General features: G+C 35.8%; 1 protein-coding gene across 2 annotated transcripts in view; it reads right to left on the bottom strand.

The window, feature by feature from the left end:
- The window catches only part of TTC23 (tetratricopeptide repeat domain 23), a 111,093-nt gene that overhangs the window by 89,752 nt on the left and 774 nt on the right, over positions 1-20,567 (bottom strand). The gene's annotated exons all lie outside the window — the stretch shown is intronic.

Below are 20,567 nucleotides of genomic sequence, written 5' to 3'. Positions count from 1 at the left end.
TGTCCAAATATTTAGAAACTAAATAACATTTTTCTAAAAAAATAAAAAGCCCCATGGGTCAAAGAAGACATCAAAAAGGATATTTGAAAGTAGTTTAAACTGAATGAATATAAAAAGACAACATACAAGAATTTGACAATGCTGCTAAAGCAGTCATTATGGGGAACTTTATAGCATTAAATGCCTGTATTAGAAAACTAAAGTAAAAAAATCTCAAAATCATGGTCTTAACCTTTACCTTCAATGACTAGAAAAGGAAGATCAAATTAAACTCAAAGTAGGCATAAGAAAAGAATTAATAAAATAAATAATAAAGCTAAATTCACAAATTACAGTAGAAAAATAGAGAAAAACCAATGAAACCAAAACCTGCTTTTCTGAGACCAATAATGCTGATAAATCTCTAACCTGACTAATCAGAAAAAAAGGAAAGAAGACACAAATCACCAGTATCAGGAATGAGAGAGATACCATCACTGCAGATTCTACAAATGTTAAAAGATTAATATGGGAATGTTATGAACATGTATGCCAATAAATTTGACAACTTAGATGAATGGAAAAATTCCTTTAAAGACACAAAATACTAAAGCTCACTGAAGAAAAATATATATACCTGACTAGCCCTATGTCTATTAAAGAAACTGAATTTGTATTTTAAAAACCTTACAAAAAACAAAACAAAAGAAACAAATAAAAACCTCTAGGCCTAAATGGCTTCAATAGTAAATTCTACCAGATATTTAAGGAAGATATAATACCAATTCCATATAACCTCTTTCAGAAAATTGAAAATGAGAATATTTCCTAACTCATTCTATGAGACCCTCATATCAAAACAAGACAAATATATTACAAGAAAAGAAAATTTCAGATCAATATGCCTCAGGAACATAGATGCAAAAATTTAAAGTAAAATTTTAGCAAATTAAACCCAGTAATAGATAAAAAGGAAAATACATCATGACCAAGTAGAATTTATCTCAGAAATGTAAGATTGGTTTAACATTCAAAAAGCAGTCAATGTAATTCATAACATTAATAAACTAAAAAAGAAAAACTGTACGATCATCTTGATAAGCACACAAAAAGAACATGACAAAATCTAATATCCATTTCTGATTTTAAAAAATCCTTACAAAGTAGTAATAGAATTGTACTTTCTCAACCTGATAAAGGGCACCTGTGAAAAACCTACAGCTAAATTAGTGAAAAATTGAAGGCTCTTCCCCTAAGGTCTGAAACAAGACAAGGAGGTTCACTCTCAACACTTCTATTTAACATTGTACTGGAGGTTCTAGCCAGTGCAATCAATCAAGAAAAAGAAATAAAAGGTAACCAAATCAGAAAGGAAAAAGTAAAATTGTCTTAAGTCACAGACAGTATACCTCTATTATCATCTGTGTAGAAAATCTGATGGAATATGAAGAAAATCTCCTAGAATAAGTGAGTTGAACAAGGTTATAGAATATAAGAGCACTATACAAAAATTATATTCCTATACATCAGCAATGGACCTTCAAATTGAAATTAAAATACAATACTACATGCAATAGCATCAAAATATGAAATAAGGAATAAAGCTGCATTATTTATTTAAAGATGAATATGACTTGCACAACTAAAACTTCAAAACATAGTTGAGAGAAATTAAAGAAGACTTAAACATTTACCATGTCCATGGGTTGGAACACTCAATATTATTAAGATGTCAATTCTCCACAAGTTGATCTATAGATTGAAAGCCTTCCCAATCCAAGTCCTTGCATTTCTTTTTTAAAATAGAAATCAACAAACTGTTTCTAAAGTTCATATGAAAATTCAAAGGACCTAGAACTCCCAAAACAACTTTGTAAAAGAACAAAGTCAGAGGACAAACACAACTTTTTATCAAGATTTATTATAAAGCTACAGTAACCAAGGCAGTTTGGTATTGCTGTCAAGATAGACAAATAGATGAATGGAATAGAATGGAGAGTCCAAAAATGGATGGCTGCATACATAAACAATTGATTGTTGACAAAGTTGCGAAGGCAATTCATAGTCTGTTCAACAAATGGTGCTATAACAACTGGATGTTCACGTGTAAAATCAAAACAAAACAAAATAAAAATCTTTGATCCATACCTCGCAGCATGTACAAGAATTAACTCAAAATGAAACATAGACCTCTATAAGAAAATCTTTGTGACCTTGGACTAGGCAAAGATTACATATATATGACATAAAAAAATTCATAAAAAGAATAAAATGACAAATTGGACTTCAAAAATTAAAAATGTCTGCTCTTCATAGAAACTGTGAAGAGGATAAAAAGACAAGTCATCGGCTGGGAGAAAATATTTACAAAATATGTATCTAATAAAGGACTTGTATCTTAAATATATAAAGAATTCTCAAAATTCAATAATAAGAAAACAAACAGCTCACTATAAAATAGGCAAAACATTTCAACACATATTTCATCAAAGAAGATATATCAGTAACGAATAGGCACATGAAAAGATGCTCAACATCACTTGTCATTAGGGAAATGCAGTGAGATACTACTCATAACAATTAAAATAACTAAAATTTAAAAGTCTGTATTAAGTGCTGGTGTGGAGGTGGAACAACTAGAACTCTCATACGTGTTGGTAGGAATGTAAAATGGTACAACCACTATGGTAAACAGCTTGGTAGTTTCTTAGTAAGTTATGATCTGTCCATTTCACTCCTAGGAATTTACACAAAAGAAATGAAAGCATATATCCATACAAAGACTTATGTACAAATGTTCATAGGAATTTTCTTTCTAATAGCCCAAAACTAGAAACAACCCAAATGTCCATCAATAGTTAAATGGATAAACAAACTGGTATAGCTATATAATGAAATATTACTCAGCAATATAAAGGAACAGATATGCTACAACATGAATGAATCTCAAAATAGTTATGCTGGGCTTCCCTGGTGGCGCAGTGGTTGAGAGTCCGCCTGCCGATGCAGGGAACGCGGGTTCGTGCCCCGGTCTGGGAAGATCCCACATGCAGCGGAGCGGCTGGGCCCGTGAGCCATGGCCACTGAGCCTGCGCGTCTGGAGCCTGTGCTCCGCGATGGGAGAGGCCACAACAGTGAGAGGCCCGCGTACCGCAAAAAAAAAAAAAAAAAAAAAGTTATGCTAAGTCCAAGAAGCCAGACCAAAGAGAGTACATACCGTAAGAGTCTATTTATATAAAATTCTAGGAAATGAACATCAGTGTTTAGTGACTAGGTCAGTGGTTGTCTCAACCTGAAGGGCGTGAGATGGTGGAGTGGTGGGGCAAGGAGGAGATGTGGGGAGGAGTGGGATGGAGAGATTACAAAGAGGCATGAGGATATTTTGGGGGGTGATGGATATGTTCATTTTCTTGATTGTGGTGGTAGTTTCATGTGTGTATATACATTCATGTGTGTTTTTCAGATTGTGCACTTTTATGTCAATTAATAAAGCTGTTTTAAAAAACCATATATATGTATCAGCCTTTCAGAGATCCCTCCCCATTAACACTACTCCCCATGTGGATACTTCAAACTCCAATTCTATAATTTACTATGGATAACTTATTTAAAATTTCACCTTATTGTCATTCATTTATTTATTCATTCAACAAATATTTATTGGATTCCTATTATAAGCAATGCTAGAAGAGTGGGTAGTGGTAAGAACCCAGAAATGTGAACATTTTCTGTTGCTGCAACTCAGCTAGTTTGATTGAAAAGATTTCAGAGAACAAGGGCAGAGAAGAGAAAGCATCCCAAGTAGAGTGAATAATTAGCAAAGGCTCAGGGGTGTTAAGTGAAATGGGTATATGACTAACTGCTGGTGGTTCAGTTTGGCTGGTATGTTTGGGGGCTAGGGGCCATGGATGTAGAATAGCATTTTCCAAACCAATTTCTGTAGTTCACTAGAGTCACAAGACATTAATGCACAATCTATGAGGGAAGGTTACTGCCAAAGATGACCAAATAAGCTGGGAAACACAAATATTGGTTCCACAAAAGAAGGGTTCTAGGATCAAATAAATAGATAAACATGAACAGGTTTCTTCACATTTTCTCAAAGGCTTTAATGTGGTGTAATTCCTTGTGAATATACTGCAGAGGGGTATAGTATGTAGCACTTTCCCTAACTTTTTTGACCATGAAATCTTCTTTTTCTAGAGAATCTATTAAATCTTATGCAAGCATATTTTGAGCATTGTTTGGGAGACCCTTGAGGTAGAGGAAAAATAGAAGGGTGAAGCGATGTTTAGAAGACATTGATCTCAGGCTAATAGTTTGACTGACTATTTGGCAGGTAGTGGTGAGCCCCTGAAGGTTTTCATCAGGAAAGAGAAATGAAAATGCTCCTATGAGACTAATCTGTAATTAGTAGACAAATATATTATAATGGAAACCACTGGAGGGAAAGTGATTTTCAAACTTCAGATATTCTAGTACCTTAACATATCTGTATTCTGCCTGCAATATTGTTAACTTTTTCTTTGAATCTGCACAGTTTTTAAAACCTTAAATACTTGCTTCAGCTTCATCCTAATAAACAATAAGTGACATTATGAGTTTGATGTTATATTTTCTCTTAATACACTTTAAAATAAAAACATACATATTAATATTTAAAGTGTTTGTGCTCCACCTAACATCACATTAAGCATCACGAAATGTAAGCACTACACACTTCAGGAATTTCTAAATTTGAGCAATGTTTCACGACCATTTTTAACCATGATCCATCACTCAAGAAGATTTCATCAAGTTTTACTTTCTATAGTTTATATTCTGACAAAGTAGGCATTTTCCCTAAAAATAAAATGAGAATATTCTATATGGTTCTTAAAACTTCCCCCAAGAAATTCTGATACTTCTTCAGTAAATGAATATGGTCCTGAAGCCATCTTCTTACCACAGTTGAAAAAAATCACTGGGTGAGTATGTTACTGCAATTGTAGAGAATGAATTCAGGTGCATAGTAGCAGGGGGAAGGAAAGTGCAGGGAAGGGAGGGATGAGGGGGATTACGGAAAGGAATAATTATTGTAATTTGAGAGCTATTTGGATGTAAAAATTAAAGAAGGGGGACAATCAAGATGGACTCTTGATATTTTCAATCTGAGACTCTGGAATAGGGCTTGGCACATTTTGGCAATGGGACAAATCCTGCCCAGTCTGTTTTTATAACTAAAACTTTATTGGAACACAGCCCTGTTCATTCACTTACATGCTGTCTATGGCTGCTTTCACAATACAACAGCAGAGGTGAAGAGTTGTAACAAAAACCCTACGGCCCTCATGGCCTAAAATATTTACTATCTGTCTCTTCACAGAAAATGTTTACCAACTCTTAAAAATGGTGATGTCATGAACAGAAGTAGCGAGATAGAGAGCAATTGTCCTATTGATTAGACAAATCAATTTGGTCTCAGCCAGATTGAATTTGAGGTTATGGAAGAAAGTTTATATATAATGTCTAATTTAGTAGTTAGAAACAGATCACTAGTTCTGAATGACACCTTTAAAGTTAATAATTTTTCCTTTTCTTTAAAAAAATTATAAATTATTCCATGCCTATTTCCAAATAAGATTTGAGATGGCTACAGGCAAGTGTTGAAGTGTGCCCTCTCCTTAATAATCCAAAATAGAGCTTTACATTTTCACCAGGAAGGAAGTAGGAGCTTTTCTTTTCTTCATAAAGCAATATAGAATGAAAATATCAAACATAGCAGGAAGGAACAAGCCTAAGGTCAAACTATGAGAAAGATACAGAGCCTGAACTATAATCCGGGCAAACCCCTCATTCCTGGGTAGCCCTTCAAAATGTGAAAAGCGAATCTTTCAGGGTCAACATCTAAGCTTTGCCTAAGCCGCACGGTACAGCAGCTCCAATTCTAACATGACTTTTGGATGACTTTTTTTTTATAATAAGCTCTTGCCCTATTGGCAAGATGAGACAAACAATTCAGTAGGTGCTGTGGTCTAGAGAAACAGCAGTAGCTTGGGATGGGGAATCTGAGATTCCAGAACCTGTGCTGTCCCAACTACTCATGTAATGTGGGAAATACCCAGAACAGATATTTACATAACACTTTATACTTTCACATATTTTATCTCATGTGGCCCTTACCATAGCCATGTGAGGTACAGAGGCAGGTATGATTATCCCTATTTTATAAATGAGGACAATGAAGCTGAGAGATGTTCAATTACTTGCCCTATGTTGCATGGCCAGAATCAGGACCCTGGTCTTCTAATAATTTGGTGGTTTCCCATCACATCATTCACCCTTTCACTGACCACAATCTATAGTAGTAGGAATCGAATGCTTTTGCTTTGTAAACCTAAGAATGCAATTTTAAAGTAATCACATTTTAACAATCAGAAAATGCAATATCTTTACCAGATTTTACCACACTTTCTTATCTTCTGTTTAGGGGAAGCAGAGGTGAAATTTTAAAAGCTACATAAGTAATATGTCCTGCAGTATCTGCTATTCTGGGCCTCTGAACTTAGTGTTAAACTTTGAAATTGATTTTTCTTTTTCTTTTTCATTTTCTTTGCTCAACTTTTGGTTTGTTTCATGGTCTCTCTTAATAGTGAATCCTTAAAACAGAGGTTATAATCTGAGCACTCACATGTTGGATCTAATCCCTTTACTTCCCTTTTTTTTCCTTTTGGCCAGTTAAAAAGTTGAGCCATTATTTAAAAATTAGAAGTTTCACATAAAGATCTAGATTTCTAGATTTCTGGCTTCCTTTGAAGACACCTAACACTTGTCAACACTGGGCCTATGTCACCACAGGCAACAATTAGGTGGGGGAGGAGGTGAGAGGCAGCTGCCCCTGGAGGTAGGATGCACTCTCTAGTTTGCCAGTTGCCACTGCTATTTATTCCTGGACACAGAAGCAACAAAGTAGTTGCCATTTGTCATCCCTCCTGTGTTGTTGTTTTTCTCATTGTAGAAGAATAGGTCTCTGTATCCATACCTCTCTTTCAAAGTGCAAGGCTGACATAAAAGGATGTGATTTTCCTGGCCCATGCCACTAGCCATTCATTTCCTGAACTGAATTTAATCTAAAACATCTGATTATGATACACTAGTATTTTATAACACTAAGACAGAAACAACACTACCATTAAACTATGACTTACCATCGGTTGTAACATGAATTCCAGTTTCAGAGATGTTTAGATGCCAAAAGAAATGTGCATCTCTGAATCAATGAAATGAGGAATGTTATCAATACCTGCCTGGCTTCTGGAAGCATTTGAATCAGTGACCTTTCTTTAAATATGTGTCTGTTTCAATGTGTGTGGCACCATATAGTAACACCTTTAGCACAAAGACACACTTTTCAGTTCACTTACTTTGAGCTACCCGCTTATCATCAGTCACTTTTCTTTTCTTTGTAATAGCCATAGCTGGGATTTAAATTTTCAGTAGAAATCAGCCCAGGCCCACACATTACCCTCTTGGGCTGGGCTTCCCAGGCCTCTCAATCCACTGGCCCACAACTGCCAGTCAGACATACCCAATCAATTGATACTATTTCTTCTGCCAGACCTGCCCAGTAGAATGCTGAAGCACATGATCAGCACCAGATCAAAGTGGGAGGAAGTAGAGGTCTGAAGCAGGGTCTCAGTCTTCCATTTCCAAGAGGTGATATTCAAAAATTTAATAACTGGTATAGCAGGAGGACCAACTAATCCATATAGATGGCAACTATGCTGGAGCTGGGTTCTGAATGTCCCCTGCTGTTCCAGGTGTTAACCTTTGGGTGCTGACTTGTGGGGAGCTGTGGGGAGGCTTGAGGAGGTTACTGGCTCCTAGGAAATAACAACCATTATGACTGTATGAGAGTGTACTAGTTAAACACCAACTTTACCAATATGTAAGCTGAGGCATCAAAAAGCTGTGAAATTGAAAAACACCCTATAAAGATACAAAATACCAAAACTGAATGAAAAGGAAATAAAAAATCAGAATAAAATTATAACAAATAAATTAGTAACTGAAAATATTCATACAAAGTTAAACCCAGGCCCAGATAGCTTCATTTGTGAATTCTACTAAACCTTTCAAGAAAAGAATAATGTGTACCTTTTGCAAACTCTATCAGAAAAAAGAGGAGGAACCCTTTCCAACTTATTCTACTAAGCCAGTATTATCCTGATACTGAAGCCCATGTTATCCTGATACCAAAGCCAGACAAAGATAACCCATGAAAACAACAAACCAATACCCTTGATAAATATGGGCACAAAATAATCCTCAACAAAATATTAGCAAATGAAATCTAGTGACATATAAAAAGGATTATACCCTATGACTGAGGGAGATTCATCCCGGGAATGCAAATTTTTTTTAACATCTGAAATCATTAATGTACTACACCATATTAATAGAATAGTGGACAAAAACTGCATGATCATCTTGATAGCTGCAAAAAAATTATTTGGAAAAATCCAACACCCACTTATGATAAAAACTTCTTCAACCTGATAAAAGTCTTAATTTTAAAAATTTAAGGCTAACCTCACACTTAACACTGAATGTTTGCATGCTTTCTTCCTAAGGTTGGAAACAAGGCAAAGATGTTTACTCTCACCACTTGTATTCAAGGTTTTAACAGATGTTCTAGCCAGTGCAATAAGGCAAGGAAAAGAAATAAAAGGTATGCAGATCAGAAAGGAAGAAATAAAACTTTATTATTAGATGACATGATCTTCTGTGTAGAAAATCCTAAGGGATCCACACAGAAAAAAAATAAAATACAAAACAAAAACAACAGTAAAACCCTATTAGAACTACCAATTTCAGCAAGTTTGTAGGATACAAAAGAAACAAAAATTGTATTTCTGTCAATCTGAAAATGAAATTAAGAAAAATTTTCATTCACAATAGCATCAAAAAGAATAAAATACTTAGGATAAATTTAACAAAAAAGTACAAGACTTTCACTCTGGAAAACATTACTGAAAGAAGTCAAAGAAGATCTAAATAAATGGAGAGACATTCCATGTTCATGGACTAGAAGCCTTAATAATATTAAAACAGCAATACTCCCTAAATATTGATTTATAGATTTAATGTAATCTCTATCAAAATTCCAGCTGCCTTTTCCCCACCAGAATTTGACCTTAAATTCATATGGTAATGTAAGAGACCTAGAATAGCTAAAATGATATTGAAAAAGAAGAACAAACTTGGAGGAATCACACTTCCCATTTTAAAAAACTACAAAGCTACAACAGTCAAAAGAGTGTGGTGCTGACATAAGAACTGACATAGAGTTCAATGGGATAGAATTGAGAATCCAGTAATAAACACTTACATTTACTGTCAATTATTTTTTGACTAGCATGCCAAGATAAATCAATTAGGAAAAAATAGTCCTTTTAATAAATGGTGTTGAAACAATTGGATAGGCAGATGCAAAAGAATGAAGTTAGAGCCTTACATCACACCATATACAAAAATTGACTCCAACTGGATCACAGACATAAAAGTAAGAGCTAAAACAATAAAACTTTCAGAAAACATAAAACTATGCATGAACTTGGGTTAGGCAAATATTCTTAGATACAACACCAAAGGCACAAGGGATAAAAGGAAAAAAATAGATAAATAGGACTCTATCAAATTAAAAACTATCGTTGCTCTAAAAGAAAACCCACAAAATGGGACAAAATATTTGCAAATATATCATATACCTGATAAAGGACTTTTATCTAGAATACACTTACAACTCAATAATAAGACAACACATAACCCAATTAAAAAATAGGCAAAAGATATTTTACAAAGATGATATATGAATGGCCAATAAGCACATGAAAAGGTACCATTATAAGTCATTAGGAAAATACAAATCAAAACTATAATGAGAACCACTTTACAACAACCAGAGTGACTATAAACAAAAAGACAGACATTTAGAGGTGTTGGTGAAGATCTGGAGAAGTTGGAACCCTCATTCAACACTGGTGGAATGTAAAATTATGCATTCACTTTAGAAAGCAGTTGCATAATTCTTCAAAAAGTTAAACACAGAGTTACTATATGACTCAGCAATTCCACTCCTAGGTATATACCCAAGAGAACTAAAAAGCACATTCACACAAAACCTTGTGAATATCTTCATAGCACTATTATTTACAATAGCTAAAAACTGAAAGCAATCCAAATGCTCATTAACTGGTGAGTGGATAAAACAAATGTGGTAGTATCCATATAATGGAATATTATTTTGCAATAAAAAGGAATGAGGAGGGAACTGATCAAGATGGTGGAGTAGGAGGACACAGAACTCACCTCCCCCCACAAATACATCAAAAATACATCTAAACGTGGACAACTCTCACTGAAAACTAACTGCAGACTGGCAAAAAGACTCCTGTACAACCATGGCTGTAAGAAAGATCCACACGGAATCAGGCAAGAAGAGAAGAGATGAGATCAGGTCAGTACCTGTGCCCCTGGGAGGAGGTTCAGAGGAAAAGGGAGATTACACAAGTAGAGATCCTCCCTGGGGAGTGAGTGGTTTGAGCAACATATTGGGTGCCCCGGCCTTGGGGTCTGACACAGGGAAGACAAGTCCCCATGACTGGTTGGAATGCCAGTGGGACTAACGGGAAGGCTGTGGGAAGCCTGAATTCCACTCACAAGTATCATGTGCCCACTTGATTGCTCCCAAGGCAGGGCAGAGGGAGCAGACTGAGGGCTGTGCAAGTGACTGGTTGGTTTCCCATGATTACTATGGTGTGCGCCACAGCCTGAGCCGAGTGAATATTGAAGTCCTGCTTGGGAGCTTAGCTGTGAGACACAGACTTGGCTCAGACCTGAAGCAGCATCTAGAGGGCAGGGGCAGCCACTGCTGGTGCTAAACATAGCTCATCAGAAAAGCCGTGTCTCTGACTGTGGCTGGACCACCACAGTTCACACTCCGACACATGCTGAGACCCCACGCAGGCCCTGCCTGCTCTGTGGTGCATCTATCTCCATACTAGGGCAGGGGTGGCTGAGGTTATGGGGAGAGCCCAGCTGTGAGAGACAAAGGAGTCTTGGGCCTGAGGTGGCATCTGAACAGGGCAGGGGCAGCCATCCTAGCTGCTTACACAGGCAACACATCAAAAGTAGTCCAGATCTCTGACCCCAGCTGGACTCACAGCCTGCGCCCTGACACATGTCGAGTGACCACACCAGCCCCTCTTGCTCAAGTACAGCTCCCCTCTGGGGCAGTGGTGCCAGTGCTGGGAGGGAGGAGAGCACACCCTTGAAGGGAACTGAGGCAGCTTGGGCCCGAGCCTCAGGGTTTCTGCTTCAGGAATTGACACCCACCCCCAACCCCAATATGGTGGTAAAAGCCACTGAGCAGAGGGGAAGCCTTGGCTCACACCTGGCTCTGGCTCTAGCCCCTCCATCTCCAGCCTCACCTTTTACCAAGGTGATAGCTGCCAGTTCACCTTGAGGAAAGACATGACTTGTGTTCACGCCAAATCCCGCTCTCCCACCAAGGCTACTGGGGACATGCAGACTGTATAGGGATGCTTCCACATAAGGACACCCCTTCAAGACTGCAATAGGTTACTATTTCACCTAATTTCATAGAAACAGAGAAAGTTAAGCAAAATGAGAGGACACAGGAATTTGTCATAATTGAAAGAGCAAGAGAAAACTCTTGAAAAAACAACTAAAGAAACAGATATGGGGGACTTATCTGGTGTGCAGTGGTTAACAATCTGCCTGCAAATGCAGGGGATGTGGGTTCGATCTCTGGTCCAGGAAGATTCCACATGCTGTGGAGCAACTAAGCCTGTGCACCACAACTACTGAGCCTGGAGCCCGCGAGCCACAACTACTGAGCCTGTGCATCACAACTACTGAAGCCTGCGTACCCTAGAGCCTGCGCACTGCAACTACTGAGTCCATGTGCTGCAACTACTGAAGCCCGCGTGCCCTAGGGCCCACAGGCTGCAACTACTGAGCCTGCATGCTGCAACTATTGAAGCCTGCACGCCTAGAGCCTGTGCTCTGCAACAAGAGAAGCCACATCAATGATAAGCCTGTGCACTGCAACTAAGAGTAGCCCCCACTCACCACAACTAGAGAAAGCCTGCATGCAGCAATGAAGACCCAACACAGTCAAAAAATAAAAAAGAAAGAAATAGATATAAACAATTCACCAGATAAAGAATTCAAAGCATTGGTAATAAGAATGCTAACTGAATAAAGAATAGATGAACACAGTAAGAATTTTAACACAAAACTAGAAAAATATAAAAAAGAACCTGTCAGAACTGAAGAGTAAAATAACAAATGAAACACACACTAGAAGGAATTAATAGGAGACTAGGTGATACAGAAGAATGCATAAGTGGAAGATAGAACAATTTAAGATAGAATAATGTAAATAGAATAGAATAATGTAAATCACCCAATCAAACAGCTAAAAGAAAAACAAATTCATAAAATGAGAACAGTTTAAGGGACCTTTGGGATAACATTAATGTTACCAATGTTTGCATTACAGGGTTCCCAGAAGGAGAAGAGAGAGTGAAGGGGGTTGAAATTTATTTCATGAAATTATAGCTGAAAACTTTCCAAACCTGAAGAAGTAAACAGATATTCAAGTACAGGAAGCACAGAGGGTCCCAAACAAGATGAACCCAAACAGACCTATACCAAGACATATCATAATTAAAATGGCAAAATTTAAAGAGAGAATTCTAAAGCAGCAGGAGAAAAACAAAGAGTCATATACAATGGAACCCCCATAAGACTAATCAGTTCATTTTTCTGAAGAAACTTTGCATGCCAGAAGGGAGTGGTGTGATGTATGAGTGGTGTGACATACTCAAAGTGCTGAAAGGGAAAAATCTGCACCCTAGGATACTCTACCCAGTAAGATTATCATTTAGAATTGAAGGAGAGATAAAGAACTTCTCAGACAAGCAAAAACTGAAAGAGTTTATCAATACTAAACCTACCCTAAAAGAAATGTTAAAAGGTCTTCTCTAAATGGAAAAGAAAAGGTTATAACAAGAAGTAAGAATCTATAGGAAAGGAAAAATACCACTAGTAAAGGCAAATGTATAGTGAAGACTGAGGATCAACCACTTAAATAAGGTAGTATGAAGATCAAGAGACAAAGAAATTGTAAAATCAACTATAATGACAATAATCAGTAAAGGGATAAAAATGAAGATGTAAACTATGACATCAAAACCCAAAATGTTGGGGTGGAGGGAGAGAAAAAACTGTAGATCTTGTAGAATGCATTTGAACTTAAAGGACTACCTTTTTAAAACAAGTAGATATAGTTATAGGTCAACATATATATAGGTAACCACAAATCAAAAACCTATAGTAGATACACAAAAACTAGAGAGAAAGGAATACAAGCCTACCAATAAAGAATATCATCAAACCACAAGGGAAGAAACAAAAAAAGAAGAAATAAACAGAGAACTACAAACACAACTGGAAAACAATTAATAAAGTGGAAATAAGTACATACCTATCAATGATTACTTTAAATGTCAATGGACTAAATGGTCCAATCAAAAGACATAGAGCGGCTGATGATAATAAAGCAAGATCCATCTATATGCTGCTTATAAGAGACTCACTTCAGAGCTAAAGACACACATAGACTTAAAGAGAGCAAATAGAAAAAGATATTTCATGCAAATGGAAACAAGAAAGTGGAGACAGAAAAACTCGTATCAGACAAAATAGATTTAAAAACAAAGTCTATGACAAAAGACAAAGAAGGGTATTATATAATGATAAAGGGAAAAATACAAGAAGAGAATATTACACTTGTTAACACATATGCACCCAATATAGGAACACCTAAATATACAAAGCAAATATTAACAGACATAAAGGGAGAAATTGACAATAATACAATAATAAGAGGGGATTTTAACACCCCCTTACATCAATGGACAGATCATCCAGACAGAAAATCAATAAGGCAGCAGTGGTCTTAAATGACACCACAGACAAGTTGGTCTTTAGAGATATTTACAGGACATTCCATCCCAAAACAGCAGAATACACATTCTTTTCAAGTGTGCAGGAAATGTTCTCCAGGATAGACCATATGCTAGGCCACAAAACAAGTTTCGACAAATTTAAGAGGACAGAAATTATCTCAAGCATTTTCCCAATCACAATGGTATGAAACTATAAATCAACTACAGGAAGAACAATGGGAAAAGCACAAGCATATGGAGACTAAACAATGTACTACTAAAAATCCAATGGATCAATGAAGAAGTCAAAAAGGAAATCAGAAAATACCTTGAGACAAATGAAAATGGAAACAAAACTTTCCAAAATCTACGGGATGCAACAAAAGCAGTTCTAAGAGTGAAGTTTATAGTGATACAAGCTTACCTCAAGAAACAAGAAAAATCTCAAAGCATCTAATTTCTCATCTAAAGGAATTAGAAAAAAAAAATGAAGCCCGAAGTCAGCAGGAACATGAAAATAATAAAGATCAGAGAGGAAATAAAATAGAGACAAAAATAGAAAAGATCAATGAAACCAAGAACTATTTTTTTAAAAAAGATAAATAAAATTGATAAACCTTTAGCCATGGTCATCAAGAAGAAAAGAGAAAGGCCCCCAATAAACAAAGCAAGAAATGAAAGAAAAGAACAACTGCTATCAAAGAGATACAAAAAAATTTATGACACTAGTATGAACAGTTATATGCCAAAAAATTGGACAATCTAGAAGAAATGTACTAATTTCTAGAAACACACCTCCTGCTAAAACTGAAACAGGAAGAAATAGACAATCTACACAGACTGATCACTAGTAGAGATATTGAATTTGTAATAATAATTAAAAAAACCTCCCAACAAACCAAAGTCCAGGACTGAACGGCTTCACAGGGGTATTCTGCCAAACATATAAAGAAAAGCTAATACCCATCCTTCTTAAACTATTCCAAAAATTGAAGAGGAAAGAACACTCCCAAATTCATTCCTTGAGTCTCCCACTACCCTGATACCAAAACCAGACAAGGATAGTACAAAAAAGGAAAATTACAGGCTAATATATCTGATGAATATACATGCAAAAATCCTCAATAAAATAGTAGGAAACCAAATTCAACAATATATAAAAAGGATCATACACCATGACCAAGTGGAATTTGTTCCAGGGATGTAAGGATGGTTCAATATTTATAAATCAATCAATCTGATATACCACATTAATAAAAGAAAGAATAAGAATCACATGATAATCCCAATACACACAGAAAAAGCATTTGACAAAATTCAACATCCATTCATGATAAAAACTCTCATCAAGATTGTTATAGAGGTATCATATCTCAACATAATAAAGGCCATTTATGACAAACCCACAGCTAACATCATACTCATTGGTGAAAAGCTGAAAGTATTTCCTCTAAAATCAGCAACAAGACAAAGATGTCCACTCTCACCACTTTTATTTAACATAGTATCAGAAGCCCTAGGCATAGCAATCAGAGAGGAACAAGAAATAAAAGGCATCTAAACTGGAAGGGAAGAAGCAAAACTGTCACTATTTTCAGATGACATGATACTATACATAGAAAACCCTACAGTCTCCACCAAAAAAACTATTAGAACTAATAAGGAAATTGAGCAAAGTTGCATGACACAAGATTAATATACAGAAATCTGTTGCTTTTCTATATACTAATAATCAGAGAGAGAAAGCAAGAAAACAATCCCATTTAAAATTGCATCAAAAAGAATAAAATACATAGGAATAAACATAACCAAAAAGGTAAAAGACTTAAATTCTGAAAATTATAAAACCTTGATGAAGGAAATGGAAAGATATCTTGTGTTCCTGGATTCAAAGAATTGGTATTGTTAAAATGTCCATATTACCCAAAGCAATCTCCACAGTCAATGTAATTTCTATCAAAATACCCATGAAATTTTTATAGAACTAGAACAAATAATCCTAAAAATTATGTGGAACAACAAAAGACCCTAAATTGCCAAAGTAATCTTGAACAAACTGGAGAACAAACTGGAGTTATCACACTTCCTGACTTCAGACTACTACAAAGCTACAGGAATAAAAACAGCATGATACTGGCACAGACACATAGATTAACGGAACAGAATAGAGAGCCCAGAAATAAACCCACACACTTATGGTCAATTAATCTAAGACAAAGGAGGCAAGAATATACAATGGAGAAAAGACAGTCTTTTCAGTAAGTGGTGCTGGCAAAACTGTACAGCTACATGTAAAAAAATGAGACAAGAACATTTCCTCACACCATACACAAAAATAAAGTGGATTAAAGACCTAAATCTAAGACCTGAAATCATAAAACTCCTAAAAGAGAACATAGGCAGAACATTCTTTGACATAAATTGTAGCAATATTGTTTTTGGATCTGTCTCCTCAAGCAAAAGAAGTAAAAGCAAAAATAAACAAATGGGACCTAATTAAACTTAAAAGCTTTTGCACAGCAAAGACAACCATTGACAAAATGAAAGACAACCTATTGAATGGGAGAAAATATTTGCACATGCTATGATCAATAAGGGGTTACTATCCAAAATATATAACCAGCTCACGTAACTCAATAACAAAAACAAACAACCCAACTAAAAAATGGTGAGAAGACCTGAATAGACATTTTTCCAAAGAAGACATACAGATGGCCAACAGGCACATGAAAAGATGCACATTACTAATCATCAGAAAAATGCATATCAAATACACATGAAATATCACCTCACACCTGTCAGAATGGCTATCATCAGAAAGACCACAAATAACAAATGTTGCAGGGATGCAGAGAAAAGGGAATCCTTATACATTATTGGCGAGAATAAATTTGTGCAGCCACTATGAAAAGCAGTATGGAGGTTCCTCAAAAAACTAAAAATAGAACCACCATATGATCCAGCAATAATTCCACTCATATATCTGAAGCAAATAAAACAAAATATACATTCACCCAATGTTCATAGCAGCATTATTTACAACAGCCAAGATTTGGAAGCAACCATCAACAGATGAATGTATAAAGAATATGTGAGATATATATATATATATATATATATATATATATATATACATACACACACACACACATACAATGGATTATTACTCAGCCATAAAAAATAATAAAATTCTGCCATTTGCAATAACATGGATGGACCTAGAGGGTATTATGCCTAGTGAAATAAGTCAGACAAAGACAAATACTTGTTATAACTTACATGTGGAATCTAAAAAAATAAAAGAATTGAATGAATATAACAAAATGGAATCAGACTCAGAGATATAGAGAACAAACTAATGGTTACCAGTGGGGAGAGGGAAGAGGGGAGGAGTGAGATAGGGGTATGGGGTTAAGAGATGCAAACTACTATGTATCAAACAAATAAGCAACAAGGTTATATTGTACAGCACAGAGAAATATAGCCATTATTTTGTAATAACTTTAAATGGAGTATATAATCTGTAAAAATATTGAATCACTATGTTGTATAGTTGAAACTAGTATAATATTCTAAATCAACTATACTTCAATAAAAAAACAAAAGGAATGAAGGACTGACACATACTACAACATGGATAAACCTCAATAACATTATGCTGAGTGAAAGAAGCCAGATGTGAAATACCACATATTGTATGATTCCATTTGCATTAATGTATTAAATGTCCAGAAAAGGCAAATCTATAGAGACAGAAATTTTATTATTGATTGCCAGGGCTGGGGGTAGGAATGAGAAGTGCTTGCAAATGGGCATGAGGTATCTTTTTATAGTGATGGACATTTTCTAAAATTGGAATGTGGTGATAGTTACACAGCTCTGTAAATTTTCTAAAAAAATCATTGAGTTATATCCTTAAAGTGAGTGAATTTTATAGTATGTAAATTATACCTTACTAAAGCTGTTAAAAAATAGCTATGAAACCACCATGCAGTTTTATATGTAATTCTGACTTTTATACATCTTATAACTACAAGACTTTCATAAGATAGGGCAGCACTGATTCCCAAAGACAATATGGCACAGGCTCCAAAAATTTTGAAAATCAATCTTAACATTCTGGCTCTATGAATAGATGGGTCACATGGTATTATTGCCTGACACCTAATAGGCCTCAATAAATGTTTACTGGATGAACAATTAAACCATCTTTATAGTGTGATTTCCCCCCAAATGTATCATCTACCTGATAGATGAAACTCAGTTGATTAGGGCATTTTTTCTTAAGAAAACTGAAATAAATGAAATGCCGATATCCTCAGGGGAAAAGCTGATAAGAGCTTAGGTAGTCAGCATCAGTTAGGCTATAATGAGGTAAGACACTAACTCCTACATGCTACAGACTCACTTGATTTAGTAGGGGTGGAGATGGAGGTGGGGAGTGGGAATATCTGATCCACAGTCTTTCAGAGATCCAGGCTGACCAAGGTTTAACTGTACATCAACAGGAGTCATGGTAGACTAACAGAGATTGAAAAACTGTGTATGGGCTTTTCACTACCATTGCCCTTAAGTGACCCACCTCACTTCTGCTAATATTTCATTTCCTCCCTAATTCCAAAGAGGGCTAGATATCCAGGGGAGTAAATGGAATATTTGGCGAGCAATGCAGTCTGCCACATTTGTCATCAGGGGACTTTGTCTCAGGATTCTTTTCCACAGCTAGAGATAACCTCCTTCTCCATCTATCCGATTAGGAACCACTGATCAGCTAGTGGGAACCTGCTGTATAGCACAGGGAGCTCAGCTTGGTGCTCTGTGATGACCTAGATGGGTGGGATGCGGGGGTGGGGTGTGTGGGTGGGAGGTCCAAGAGGGAGAGGATATATGTATACATATAGCTGAGTCACTTTGTTGTACAGCAGAAACTAACACAACATTGTAAAGCAATTATACTCCAATTAAAAAAAAATTTTAAATAGATGAACTTCAGGTTCTTTGAAGCAAATTTTGAAGCAGGAGACAAATACCCTGCTTGGTATCCCTGAAGCTTTTTTGGGAGGAGATGGTTCTTGATTCACCTTTTTTTGCCCAACACTGAGGATATCATCTGGTACATGGTAGCAGCTCACTGAGGTATGGAACTGAGTTTTGTCTCAGAGAAACAGATCAGGTGAAAGCCTACAGTGAGTACAAATATCTCCCATCTTCCCATGGTGTTCTTCAGTCACAACTTTTTTTTTTTTGGTTGAAATTCCTTCAATTCGTTAAATAGAAACAAGAAACCGTTAAATTCTGAGGGCAAAGGAGCAAGAACTGATGCAATGTAAACAATTACTTTTACTGTTTTATTACACCACAACTAACACCTCATCTAATAAAATTTATATTTGTAGTGTTTAACAAAAAATAAGCTCAATGCTTCAGAAGAGTAGAAAGAAATGCATCAAGATTTATATTATTCAACCATATGAAGGTATTTGGAGAAAATGTCTTATGAGGCTGTTACCAATCTGCACTCCATTATTTATAGTATTTAGCCCCTTAGCTTCTGGTCTCTGTTCTTGCAATGTCAGTTTTATCTTTTACAAATATTACTTTAAAACACAAGACCAAACTCCTTAATTCTGGCAATTTTGACTTTTCGTGTAACTTTTCATGCTTTTTAAAAATTTTTTATTATACCAAGGTCCCCAAATGAAGCTTTTGCTGCGTCAGAGCTAATTATTCTCTATTCTTTAGGCTGCACATATTTGCTAACAACTCTCCCACTACCCGGGATGCCATTTCTTTTCTTTTCTATCTACTGAAAGTTTGCTCATTGCTGAAGCTCAAAATGTGTCTTAACCCTACTGTGAAACTCTCCCTGAATATTTCTGCTCACACTGATCTGAGCACCTGAAGCATCTAGGGTCTACAGCAGTCATCTATGCACCAAAAACTATCCAGAAGTCTTCATTTAAACTTTTTGCGTCTCTTTCTCCCAGCTAGAGTATGAGCTTCTTGAGAGACTGTATTTTATTACTTTATATCCCCATATATGGATTAACAGAGGACCCTCAAGAAATATTTATTGCATACCTACTCTGAGTTAGGCCTTGTAGAGGTATAGATGTGCTACTAGGTATTATATTTACTAGCTGAATTAATGTTTGAAGAATCTTTAAGATGCTATATTTTGGAATTTTTTATTGGGCTGGATTTTTTTAAAATGTTGCTATTTCAAATATGTTTTAATATACATTATCCTCATTTATCAGTATTTCCTGAACTTTTATATTTTAGTTTTAGTGAAAATATCATTTTTGAAAGTATAAATGCTGGATTTCATTTTTGAGAATTTATCCTTACATTCATTACCTACTGATTCTGTTTCATACACCAATATTATGTTTTCCTTTGTTGTTAGCAGATCTGTCCCTGGATCTCCGAATCTACAAATATACACAAAACTTGGGTCCAAAGATGATGATAATTTTCTCTTATATCTTTTAACAGCTGGATTGTCTATTATGCTAGGTAAGACAATATACATACAAAAATATTCATTTCCTCTGATAATTACAATAA

The sequence above is a fragment of the Grampus griseus genome (genome assembly GCF_964374135.1).
Source record: "Grampus griseus genome assembly, chromosome: 2".
Classification (NCBI taxonomy): domain Eukaryota; kingdom Metazoa; phylum Chordata; class Mammalia; order Artiodactyla; family Delphinidae; genus Grampus; species Grampus griseus.
This window is presented reverse-complemented; position numbering and strand designations above follow the sequence as displayed.